The sequence below is a fragment of the Palaemon carinicauda genome, chromosome 1, assembly GCF_036898095.1.
Source record: "Palaemon carinicauda isolate YSFRI2023 chromosome 1, ASM3689809v2, whole genome shotgun sequence".
Classification (NCBI taxonomy): Eukaryota; Metazoa; Arthropoda; class Malacostraca; order Decapoda; family Palaemonidae; genus Palaemon; species Palaemon carinicauda.
In genome coordinates, this window is record NC_090725.1 from 11,393,270 (window position 1) to 11,406,104 (window position 12,835).

General features: G+C 42.3%; 1 protein-coding gene across 3 annotated transcripts in view; it reads left to right on the forward strand.

Annotated features, from left to right (window-relative positions):
• Positions 1–12,835, forward strand: part of LOC137646912 (lymphokine-activated killer T-cell-originated protein kinase-like) — a 63,055-nt gene that overhangs the window by 28,203 nt on the left and 22,017 nt on the right. The gene's annotated exons all lie outside the window — the stretch shown is intronic.

Consider the following 12,835-nt stretch of genomic DNA (forward strand, 5'->3'; position numbering starts at 1 on the left):
CCATATTTCCACCACAGATGAAGCTTCATACTGCTGAGTCCCCTACTGCTGCTACCTCCACGGTCATCTAAGGCACCGGAGGAAGCAGCAGGGTCTACCGGAACTGCGTCACAATCGCTCACCATTCATTCCTATTTCTAGCACGCTCTCTTGCCTCTCTCACATCTATCCTCCTATCACCCAGAGCTTTCTTCACACCATCCATCCACCCAAACCTTGGCCTTCCTCTTGTACTTCTCCCATCAACTCTTGCATTCATCACCTTCTTTAGCAGACAGCCATTTTCCATTCTCTCAACATGGCCAAACCACCTCAACACATTCATATCCACTCTAGCCGCTAACTCATTTCTTACACTCGTTCTCACCCTCACCACTTCGTTCCTAACCCTATCAACTCGAGATACACCAGCCATACTCCTCAGACACTTCATCTCAAACACATTCAATTTCTGTCTCTCCATCACTTTCATTCCCCACAACTCCGATCCATACATCACAGTTGGTACAATCACTTTCTCATATAGAACTCTCTTCACATTCATGCCCAACCCTCTATTTTTTTACTACTCCCTTAACTGCCCCCAAGACTTTGCAACCTTCATTGACTCTCTGACGTACATCTGCTTCCACTCCACCATTTGCTGCAACAACAGACCCCAAGTACTTAAACTGATCCACCTCCTCAAGTAACTCTCCATTCAACATGACACTCAACCTTGCACCACCTTCCCTTCTCGTACATCTCATAACCTTACTCTTACCCACATTAACTCTCAACTTCCTTCTCTCACACACCCTTCCAAATTCTGTCACTAGTCGGTCAAGCTTCTCTTCTGTGTCTGCTACCAGTACAGTATCATCCGCAAACAACAACTGATTTACCTCCCATTCATGATCATTCTCGCCTACCAGTTTTAATCCTCGTCCAAGCACTCGAGCATTCACCTCTCTCACCACTCCATCAACATACAAGTTAAACAACCACGGCGACATCACACATCCCTGTCTCAGCCCCACTCTCACCGGAAACCAATCGCTCACTTCATTTCCTATTCTAACACATGCTTTACTACCTTTGTAGAAACTTTTCACTGCTTGCAACAACCTTCCACCAACTCCATATAACCTCATCACATTCCACATTGCTTCCCTATCAACTCTATCATATGCTTTCTCCAGATCCATAAACGCAACATACACCTCCTTACCTTTTGCTAAATATTTCTCGCATATCTGCCTAACTGTAAAAATCTGATTCATACAACCCCTACCTCTTCTAAAACCACCCTGTACTTCCAAGATTGCATTCTCTGTTGTATACTTAATCCTATTAATCAGTACTCTACCATACACTTTTCCAACTACACTCAACAAACTAATACCTCTTGAATTACAACACTCATGCACATCTCCCTTACCCTTATATAGTTGTACGATACATGCACAGACCCAATCTACTGGTACCATTGACAACACAAAACACACATTAAACAATCTCACCAACCATTCAAGTAGTCACACCCCCTTCCTTCAACATCTCAGCTTTCACACCATCCATACCAAATGCTTTTCCTACTCTCGTTTCATCTAGTGCTCTCCTCACTTCCTCTATTGTAATCTCTCTCTCATTCTCATCTCCCATCACTGGCACCTCAACACCTGGAACAGCAATTATATCTGCCTCCCTATCATCCTCAACATTCAGCAAACTTTCAAAATATTCCGCCCACCCTTTCCTTGCCTCCTCTCCTTTTAACAACCTTCCATTTCCATCTTTCACTGTCTCTTCAATTCTTGCGCCGGCCTTCCTTACTCTCTTCACTTCTTTCCAAAACTTCTTCTTATTCTCTTCATATGACTGACCCAGTCCCTGACCCCACCTCAGAATGCTAGTAAGACGTTGAATAAGTGGTTGATCTGTATCATAAAGTAGGAGCTAATGTGAAAGAATTTGATATAATAATTTGTTAATAGGGGATCAACCTTTAGTCTTTTCTTGATAATCAGAGGATAGTGAAATTTATATGATATGAAGATGTCTTTTTGATATTCAAAGAAAGAAGATTTTAATGGATAAGCCAGGATTGAAAGTGAATGTAAACAAAGTCAATCATATTGTTACGGGAAAGGAAACAAGAAAAGTGCCATCTAGAAAATTACTACCTTATGGATGGTGTTTGAGAGATTTTTAGGTGAATTCATTGCTGAAGATTGAAAGATTGAATGGAAAATATTTTATGCCCAACTTACATGTGGAGAGAGAGGAAGAAAAATTTGAAGCTGTTGAGGAAAGCATTAGTGTGTCGTTATAGATTTTGAAGCTGGTATTAAGAAATATGCTCAGCTTTGAAGTGGATGATATTATAGATGAGGAAATTGTTGGTCAATATGGTATCCAAAGGTTGGAATACTGTATACACTGCTGTAATATTGTGTCGGTGGTGGGTATGAGTCCGAATTGCACTGGTCATATACGTAGCAGTACAGTAATACCTTGAGATATGAATTTTCAATATTAAACTTAGCCGGTGATCATATAAGCTGCAACTCTGTTGCTCGACAGAAAAACCTACGGTCAAAATACGCCAGCGATCGCTATGCAGGTGGGGGTGTACATCAACAGCGCCATCTGTCGAGCAGGTACTTAGTACTCCAAGCAAACAAAGAACCAATTTTCTCTCTGTCGGGCTACCGGCAAGACCTACTAATACGCTGTTACTAACTGGATTTGTTTTCACAACTATTTGGTGAAGTACACTATTTTAGTTTTGAGCTTTCGCTATGCAGGGGTTTTATCTTCATCTCAAAACTTGAACTCGTTTTGGATAGATTTAATTATGGTGACAAAGAGAGTATGGACTCTCTTTCACTTTTAAATGGCCGACCCTTCCCTTAGACGGAAGTGTGTTTAGGTTTTTAATAATTTTGCTTAACACGTTATAGATCTATATTTTTTATATCTCTCCGCCTTTATTAGGCCTCTTCGATTAACTTTCCATTTATTATAAACATATAAAAATAAATTTTTATGTTTTGTTTATATGCGACCGTTCCTGATAGTAGGCGGTCCTAACTTGGAACCGAGGTTAATCAACGTTGAGCCCGTTATATCGTATTTAGCCTTTAAAGAATTTAAAACTTTTTAAATTTAATGTTTTATGAAAGAATTTCTTTGATAGTCTTCGTACTGTTTTCAAAGATGAACTAACGTTTAGTTTTTTAGACTACGCAGTTGTTGACGTTCAGGACGTTCAACATGCGCTCTATCGTTACGATAGAGAGAGAGTGTATCACGGTTTCACTTTGCAGTAAGAGTAAATCGATTCTGACGTTTCGTTCATTCTTTCTTAGCTTAAATGTTTTAAATTCTAAATTAAAGGAACTTTTTATTTGGAAAACCTTTCAGTTTTTTCCTTTAGTCAAATAACATGTTTTTTTGACGATATATAATTGGGCTCTTCTCTCATGTGCGAAATCAAGAGAGAAAGAGAGAGAGAGAGATAGAGACGGAGGGAGAGAGAGGAGAAAAAACGTTCCGTTCAAGCGGGTAACGTTGTTCTCGTGTTACTCTCCTCCCTAGTCGCTGTACGGGGAAGAAGGTAAAACGTTTCTAGGGTTTTATTCTTGTCCCCAGGCTATGTGCGGTGAGAGATTGTAAACGTAGTTTATTTGAACTAGTGTTTAGTCTCTTTCCCAGCCACTGAATTCTTTATCTTTATATATGTTTTCTGTTTTTTTGCTAGTATTAATGAGCTGCATTATACGACTGTTTTCGCAATTACTACCTTTTAATGAAGGGTAGAATTGCGTGTTTCAGGTAGAAATCAGTAAAAGTTTCGATTTCAGTGAAATAAGTGCAAAACAGAAAATCGAAGTGATAAAGTGATATGCGCAAAGTGTTACAGTGTTGCGTCCGAGGGTTCGTCTGTTCGTGCCTGTCGTTCACCTAGTCCGGGACCTCTTGCAAGCTCCCAAGCCCAGGGGAGAAGTAATGTCGAACGACTTATGGGTTCGTCAGGCCTTGATCAACGAACAGACGTTTTCCCTCCGTGGTTTCGGGCGTATCTACCCAAGATCGCCCCACCCACACAAAGACGAGAGAGCCCATTTATTTCTCGTCTGCGGAAGAGGTTTCTCGTAAGAAACCATGGACCAAGGTCTCGCAGCTTATTAAGCGCAAGTCGGTCCCTTCCGCGCAAGTCCAACGGCCCAGTTGTAGCCACTGGGTCAGTTTGGACTCGCTGCAGTCTTCCGACGACTGCTCACCTCCTAAGAGAGGCAAAGCGGTACCGCATCAGGCAGTCACACCGTCTGTTGCCGCACCTGCTCCTGTAGACCCTAAGTGGTCTTTGCTGCAGACCATGCAGTCTCAGTTAACGTCATTGATGCGGGACTTTCGTGCGGAGAAGGTTGACACTGCACCAACCTCTAGCCTACAACCAACACGGTTGTGCGTCCTGTGGACGCTGAGGCGACCTTCTGCCGCACTCCAGCTGAGAGAGTCCCGCCACCCATGCGTTCCAGTGTACCCTGCCAGCCGCATGTTGACGTTCAGTAACGCACGGAACCTTCCGTTGACGTTCGCGAGGTACAACAACAGTCAAAGTTGTTTTGTTTTGACGCTGTGCGTCAACCTCCGCATTCTAGAGTTGTTTTGACTGCTCAGTATAGACAGTCAAAGCAGTCTCGAGTGAACACTGTATGTCCTCACGCACCTGTTGTGGTTGACAGTTCAGTTGTTGACAGTTCACAGACTGTCAAGCAGTTACATGACGTTGCCTTCTGGTCTGCTACTAATGCACCAGTGCTGTATGTCCTCACACACCTGTTGTGGTTGACAGTTCACAGACTGTCAAGCAGTTACATGACGTTGCCTTCTGGTCTGCTACTAATGCACCAGTGAGAGACTCACTGAGATAACTTAGCTTTTATCGGACAAGGTTCCTGTAGATGAGAAAGTGCTGTTCTCCCTCCTACTGATATTCCCTTGAGGACTCTGTCATTTGGAGAGGAGCCTTAAGCTGCTTAGCCTCCTATGGACTTTAATTAAATCATGATGATTTTTTAAGGATCTTCGTCCGGATCTTGTAACTGCTGCTCCTCGTTCGCCTAAACATCAGAACTTACACTAGGCCTAGCTACTTCGAAGCCGTTGTTTTTAAGCTAGTGCTCTCTCGCTCTCCTAGAGAGCGTTACGTTGGCTAGGCGACTGGTTTTTGCACCAGGAGGAGTTTTAGGGATACAGCCTTTGATTTCCCTTCTTTTAAACTGGCTTATAGAGCGAGAGTCTGATAGGACACCAGAGAAGTTCTCGGCTTGGGAGTTCATGCTTCTGCCCAGATAGACTTCTCAATTCTGGTAGACTCGCCCTGGCGCTTAGCCAGGAGACGCTCCAAGTTGTTTACAGGTCAACTTCTCAACTTTTGTCGAGCCTTTGAAGTTTTGCTGTACTATTATGTCACACATAACAAGGCTTTCAGGGATGGTAAATGGTTCCGCCTCAGTCGCTAACCCCGTCTGTTGCCACACCTGCTCCCGTAGACCCTAATGGGCTTTGCTGCAATACATGCAGTCCAAGCTTGCATCCTTGATAGAGGACTTAAATGCGGAGAAGAACCTTCTGGCCAACAACCTTCCAACCGGTTGGTTGTGCGCCCTGTTGACGCTGAGGTAACCTACTCGCGTCTGCCAGTTGAGGTGGTTCCTCCTTCTGGCCAACAACCTTCCAACCGGTCGGTTGTGCGCCCTGTTGACGCTGAGGTAACCTACTCGCGTCTGCCAGTTGAGGTGGTTCCTCCACCGATGCGACCCAGTGTGGGTTGCCAGTCGCACGTTGACGTTAAGCGACGCTCGGAGGTGGTTGTTGACGTTCAGGACGTTCAACAACCAGCAGAGGTGACTTGTTGTGACGCAGTGCGTCAACCTCAGCAACCCGGTAGGGTGTTGACTGCACAACCCAGACAGTCTAGACAGTTTCGGGTTGACGCTGTACTTCCTCGCGCACCCATGGTTGTTGACAGTTCACAGACTGTGTAGCAGTGCCATGATATTGCGTCCGGCTCCGTCACGCATCCACCAGTGCGACCGGATTCAGCGAGTCAGACGTTGCCCACTCCGTTGCCGTTTCCCCATCAGTTTCGGATGAGGAACCCTCTGATGAGGACGTTGCTGAACAAGACGATCAGCCCCCAGCCCTGCTATCCATCCAGAAGATGCTGAAGAAGGAACGCTGCCCAGTCAGGCTGTGGATGAGTCTGGTAGGGACACTGTCATCCGTGGATCAATTTGTGTCACTAGGAAGACTACACCTCCGTCCTCTTCTATACCATCTAGCTTTTCACTGGAAAAAGGACAAGACGCTAGAAGCGGTCTCGATCCCGGTTTCCGGAAAGATAAAGTCTTGTCTGACTTGGTGAAAGGACTATATCAACCTTAGAGAGGGTCTTCCCCTGACTGTTCAGACTCCCAACCACGTTCTCTTCTCGGACGCATCGGACGTAGGCTGGGGTGCGACATTAAACGGTAGGGAATGCTCGGGATTATGGAACTCGAGTCAAAGGACAATGCATTTCAACTGCAAGGAGCTACTGGCAGTACGTCTGACCTGGAAAAGCTTCAGGTCTCTCCTTCAAGGCAAAGTGGTGGAGGTGAACTCGGACAACACCACGGCTTTGGCGTACATCTCCAAGCAAGGAGGCACCTACTCTCTGACATTGTACGAGATCGCAAGGGACCTCCTCACCTGGTCAAAAGGTCTAGACATATCACTAGTAACGAGGTTCATCCAAGGCAACTTGAATGTCATGGCAGATTGTCTCATTCGGAAGGGACAAATAATTCCAACAGAATGGACCCTCCACAAGGATGTATGCGAGAGACTTTGGGCCACCTGGGGCCAGCCAACCATAGATCTCTTCGCAACCTCGATGACCAAGAGGCTCCCAATATTTTGCTCACCAATCCCGGACCCAGCAGCAGTTCATATAGATGCCTTTCTACTAGATTGGTCACATCTAGATCTATATGCATTCCCTCCGTTCAAGATTGTCAACAAGGTACTGCAGAAGTTCGCCTCTCACGAAGGGACAAGGTTGACGCTAGTTGCTTCCCTCTGGCCCGCGAGAGAATGGCTCACCGAGGTACTTCGATGGCTAGTAGACGTTCCCAGAACACTTCCCCTAAGGGTGGACCTTCTACGTCAGCCACGCGTAAAGAAGGTACACCAAGGCCTCCACGCTCTTCGTCTGACTGCCTTCAGACTATCGAAAGACTCTCGAGAGCTAGAGGCTTTTCGAAGGAGGCAGCCAGAGCGATTGCTAGAGCAAGGAGAACATCCACCCTTAGAGTCTACCAATCGAAGTGGGAAATCTTCCGAAACTGGTGCAAGTCAGTATCCGTATCCTCAACCAGTACCTCTGTAACTCAAATAGCTGACTTTCTCTTATATCTGAGGAAAGAACGATCTCTTTCAGCTCCCACTATCAAGGGTTACAGAAGCATGTTGGCATCAGTCTTCCGTCACAGAGGCTTAGATCTTTCCAACAATAAAGATCTACAGGACCTCCTTAAGTCTTTTGAGACCACGAAGGAGCGTCGTTTGGTTACACCTGGTTGGAATTTAGACGTGGTACTAAGATTCCTTATGTCAGACAGGTTCGAACCGCTACAATCAGCCTCCCTGAAAGATCTCACCTTAAAGACTCTTTTCCTGATATGCTTAGCCACAGCTAAAAGAGTCAGTGAGATTCATGCCTTCAGCAAGAACATCGGATTCTCATCCGAAACGGCTACATGTTCTACAACTTGGTTTTCTAGCCAAACACGAGCTGCCTTCTCGGCCTTGACCAATATCGTTCGATATTCCAAACTTATCGTATGGTTGGAAATGAACTAGAAAGAGTCTTATGTCCTGTAAGAGCTCTTAAGTTCTATTTAAAAACCTTTACGAGGCCCGTCTGAAGCTTTATGGTGTTCAGTTAAGAATCCATCTTTGCCTATGTCAAAGAATGCTTTATCCTATTTTATCAGACTGTTAATACGAGAAGCTCATTCCCATCTGAATGAGGAAGACCAAGCTTTGCTGAAGGTAAGGACACACGAAGTTAGAGCTGTCGCAACTTCCGTGGCCTTTAAACAAAATAGATCTCTGCAAAGTATAATCGACGCAACCTATTGGAAAAGCAAATCAGTGTTCGCGTCTTTTTATCTTAAGAATGTCCAGTCTCTTTACGAGAACTGCTACACTCTGGGAACATTCGTAGCAACGAGTGCAGTAGTGGGTGAGGGCTCAACCACTACAATTCCCTAATTCCATAACCTTTTTAATCTTTCTCTTGAAATGTTTTATTATTGTTTTTGGGTTGTCCGGAAGGCTAAGAAGCCTTTCGCATCCTACTTGATTTGGCGGGTGGTCAAAGTCATTTCTTGAGAAGCGCCTAGATTAGAGGTTTTGATGAGGTCCTGTTGTATGGGTTGCAACCGTTGATACTTCAGATCCTAGGGGTCGCTCAGCATCCTAAGAGGATCGCGAGGCTCCGTAAGGAAGACGTACTTAAAAAGGCAGAGTAATTGTTCAAGTCGACTTCCTTACCAGGTACTTATTTATTTTATGTTTGTTATTTTGAATAACTGCTAAAATGAAATACAAAATACTTAGCTCATAATAATGTAAACATGTAATGCTGGTCTCTACCCACCCCCCTGGGTGTGAATCAGCTTATATGATCACCGGCTAAGTTTAATATTGAAAAATGTTATTTTTATTAATAAAATAAATTTTTGAATATACTTACCCGGTGATCATATATTAAAGGACCCTCCCTTCCTCCCCAATAGAGACCCAGTGGACCGAGGAGAAAATTGGTTCTTTGTTTGCTTGGAGTACTAAGTACCTGCTCGACAGATGGCGCTGTTGATGTACACCCCCACCTGCATAGCGATCGCTGGCGTATTTTGACCGTAGGTTTTTCTGTCGAGCAACAGAGTTGCAGCTTATATGATCACCGGGTAAGTATATTCAAAAATTTATTTTATTAATAAAAATAACATTTTAATTCGTTCCATAACCGCCGACATATCTCAAAATAATTATTCCCATTTGAATTAAAAGAAACAGAATTAATCTGTTCCAAGGGTAAGAAATTTACCCAAAACAAGCTAAAATTATGCTCAAATTACACTCAACAATCACTAAAAAAAGATGAATACAATAGTAATGACACGGAAATTGATATACAGTATAATAATAAATATTAATAAAAGCAATAAAGAAATAGAGTTGTACTCATCGCCTAGGTGAGTGCAAGCGTACGGGATGCATGCAAGGAGGAGGGAGGGAGAGAAACAAGACTACCACGCACACACACACACGATATGGTAGCTGTAGAAAGCAGCAAGATAAACACAATTAAAGTGCTGTATGAGCATACTGAATGCTTGATATTTAAGGCTTTCATTTTTTAAGAATGAAGAGTAAAAAACAATAAAAAAAAATAGTTATACTCACCACTTAGGTGAGCGCTAGCAGCATACAGGATGCTTGCCAGGAGGAGTGAGGGAGAGAAGCAAGGCTACAAGCACACACACATACACATGATATGGTAGCTGTAGAAAGCGGCAAGATTATACACAAATAGAAATGTTGAATGAACTTACTAAATGCTTAATATTCAAGTCTTCATGTACAGTAACAGAAAGGATGAATAAAAATAAAATAAAGAATAAAATTGTAACCAACTTACCTTGGAGACAGGGATGAGCGGCTAACGAAGGTGAGCTAGGAGGAGGAGGAGGAGGCAGGGAGAGAGGGCTGAGACAGCATAGCCTAGCCTACGATACATATACAGACACACAAACACTTTTTTTTCTTGCTTTGTGTTGTATTTTTAGGGGGCTTTTCCTTTTGCATTATTTTTTTTTTTTATTTTTTTGGCTTTTCTTGGGCTTTTCTTTTTGTAATTTATTTTGCTTTTCTTGTTTTCTACATATGCGAATCTCTTCCACTATCACTTTTGGCCTTCTCACCTTCAACACTTGGACTGCATGGTCGTTTTATAAGAAAGCGATCAAGAGAAGTCTGCTTTTAGGCATGTATCATTATAATATGCACTTGCCCTCCCTGTATGCAATTTCTCAGGGTGTCTTTTCAACAAAATCAGATACTTTTTGCCACATGCCGAGGATCTCACGAATTTCTCTTGAAGTTAGCACCTCCTCTTCCTCGACCACCTCCTCACTGCAGAGTTCCTGCATCACCTCCATGTGGGCAATCTCCTGTAACTCCTTCAGCTCCTCCATTGTGAGTTCTTCAGCATATTCTTCAGCCAACTCCACAACATCTGCCTCATCTGCCTCCAGCCCCATGGAATGACCAATAGAAACAATGTCCTCTTCAACAGGTGGTTCTGGTGTTTGATCGAACCCCTCAGAGTCATACTCGGCCATAGCTTTTTCCAGGCGGAGTTCAAGGTTCTCCTGGTAACTCCTTGCCAGGGAAGATCGATCAATATAAGGCAGATTACTGCATTATAATGATCTTTCCAAAATTTCTATTTAAGTGATACCATTGCTGGGATTGGATTTTTTCTTTTAAAACCAATTGTTGGAGCTGTGGTGGTCTTGCCAAGTACTCGATGATGTTTGGACCAAAGTAGTGTTGATATTCCCCTATTTGCAAGTGGAACTATCTCGTGCAGAAATTTGTCCCTCGAATTGGAGGTGTTAGGATTTTTTAGATAGGACTTATTATTTTGTCCGTTTTGCCTGCCACTGTGATTAAGTGGGGATGATTACAATTCTTGAAATGTTTTCAGTCCCATCAAACGGGTTTAGTTTACATTTGAGCCGCTCTATTTATAGTGGTACCATCTCATTGTGGTAGGGTAGGGAGTGGATGTTTGGGAGTCAGCTCAAGGTGTCATTGATGGAGGAATTAATTCTGTGAAAGGCTAGTAGGGTCTCTTAGAATGTCAGACAATCTTAAGTTTTCTTTCCCTTAAACTTTTTTTTGTCTCCCCAAGATAATATGATTGACATTGTCAATGTTTCCAATACCCCTGCACCCCCTGACAATGTTGGCAGCCTCTGCCAGTTGATTAAGGAAAATTCTGTTGATGACATAGACACTAAAAAGGACCTCTCTTCCAATATTCAGAATAATGAAGATAATTTAAGGAATTTATAAGTGCATCATATCTCTGATACTGTATACCTTTGAATTGTCATCACGAAGCTTTATGGATGACTCTTTATCACTACAGTAAAGTTAGGGAATCTTAAGCCCTGCGGCAAAGTTAGTGAAATTAAGATGAACCTCAAAGAGGGTGATAACAAATTGGGAAATGTATCCTCTTTAACAATTATGAGGAAGCTTCCAATGCCAGCTGTGATATTTTAAAAATAAGAAATTTATAACAATCAGATTACTGGAGCACTATGTAACACAGCTCCTAGAAACATATATATATTGCCCCACTGACTAGTATTAAAATGATTGTGCTCACCTCAAAATAAATTTGGTATCAGAAAGAAAGCCTAAGCCATCAATGTGGATTATTGTCACAGCAAGAGGAGAGGAATAGAATTACTTTAGATTTAGCAAGCTTCTGCAAAAGAGAGTAGGTACTATAGTATGTAGAGACATTTCTAGATTTGGCAAGAAATCTATCTTAATTCATGCCAAATTTAAAATCCAGTCTTATGCTAAATAACATAAAAATAGAACAAAATCTAATCATGGATATCAAACCCCATTTGAATTTTTTTCATGGAAGAGTGGTGTTTTTTTTAATGGACCTCTATGAATTTACCAAGAAAGACATCTATGATATGTGCCCTAAAGAAATATTGAAGGTTCATAAGATTCCTAGAATCACTATGATTATTTTCACTTCGGGAGACCATGATGTACCCTCTCAAGTATACATTGAAAATGAGAGAATACCAGTTCACCTTTACAAACAAAAACCTTTACAATGCTACATTTTCTTCTGGGAGATATGAACATCAGACATCTATTGTGGGGAGATGTCTCAAGAAAGTCAAAAGGCAATCTGCTAGCATCACTAATAGAATATGTAGATATTGAGGTTTTAAATACAGGTAAGCCAACTCACTTCCGTATCCAGACAGGTACTTTGTCATGCATTCATCTTTCAATAGTGAGCTCTATTGTATATGTCTAGATGACTTCTACTGGAGGTCATTAGATGACTGGTATATACTGTAGGTATATACTGTAAGTGATCATGTACCAATAGTAATTACAACTAACAATGACCCACTTGAATACAGATCGCCTTGATTATGATTGGATTGAGCTTACTGGTATAAGTTTAAAGAACTGTGTGAGTTAGAAGGTAATACAGATGAGTTCCATAATGTTGATGATGCCATTAATTTACTCAGTGGAACTCTTCACACAGCTGGAGTGCATTCTAATTCAAAATAAACGGGTCTATTTATCAACGACCAGTCCCGATGGTCACCAGAAATTCAGGCGTTACATAGAGCTACAAGAAATGCATTAACCCTTTTACCCCCAGGCTCTTTGGAAATTTCCAACCCTTAACCCCCAGGGGGTTATTTTTTTCCCAGCACATTTTGTAGTATATATTTTTTAAATTGCTCTAACATCCTTAATTTTTGTCATAGAGAGGTCAGGTTGGTCTCAATCTCTTGGAAAATTCCTGAATTTTCTCAAAAAATTATCAAAAATATGAAAAAAAAAAATTTTTATACGTCCATGGGGGTAAAGGGATGTGTTTTGTGAAACGTACCAGTACGTCCTTTTGGGGGTAAATGGGTTAACAAAGAGCTGCCGAAATTATAATGAA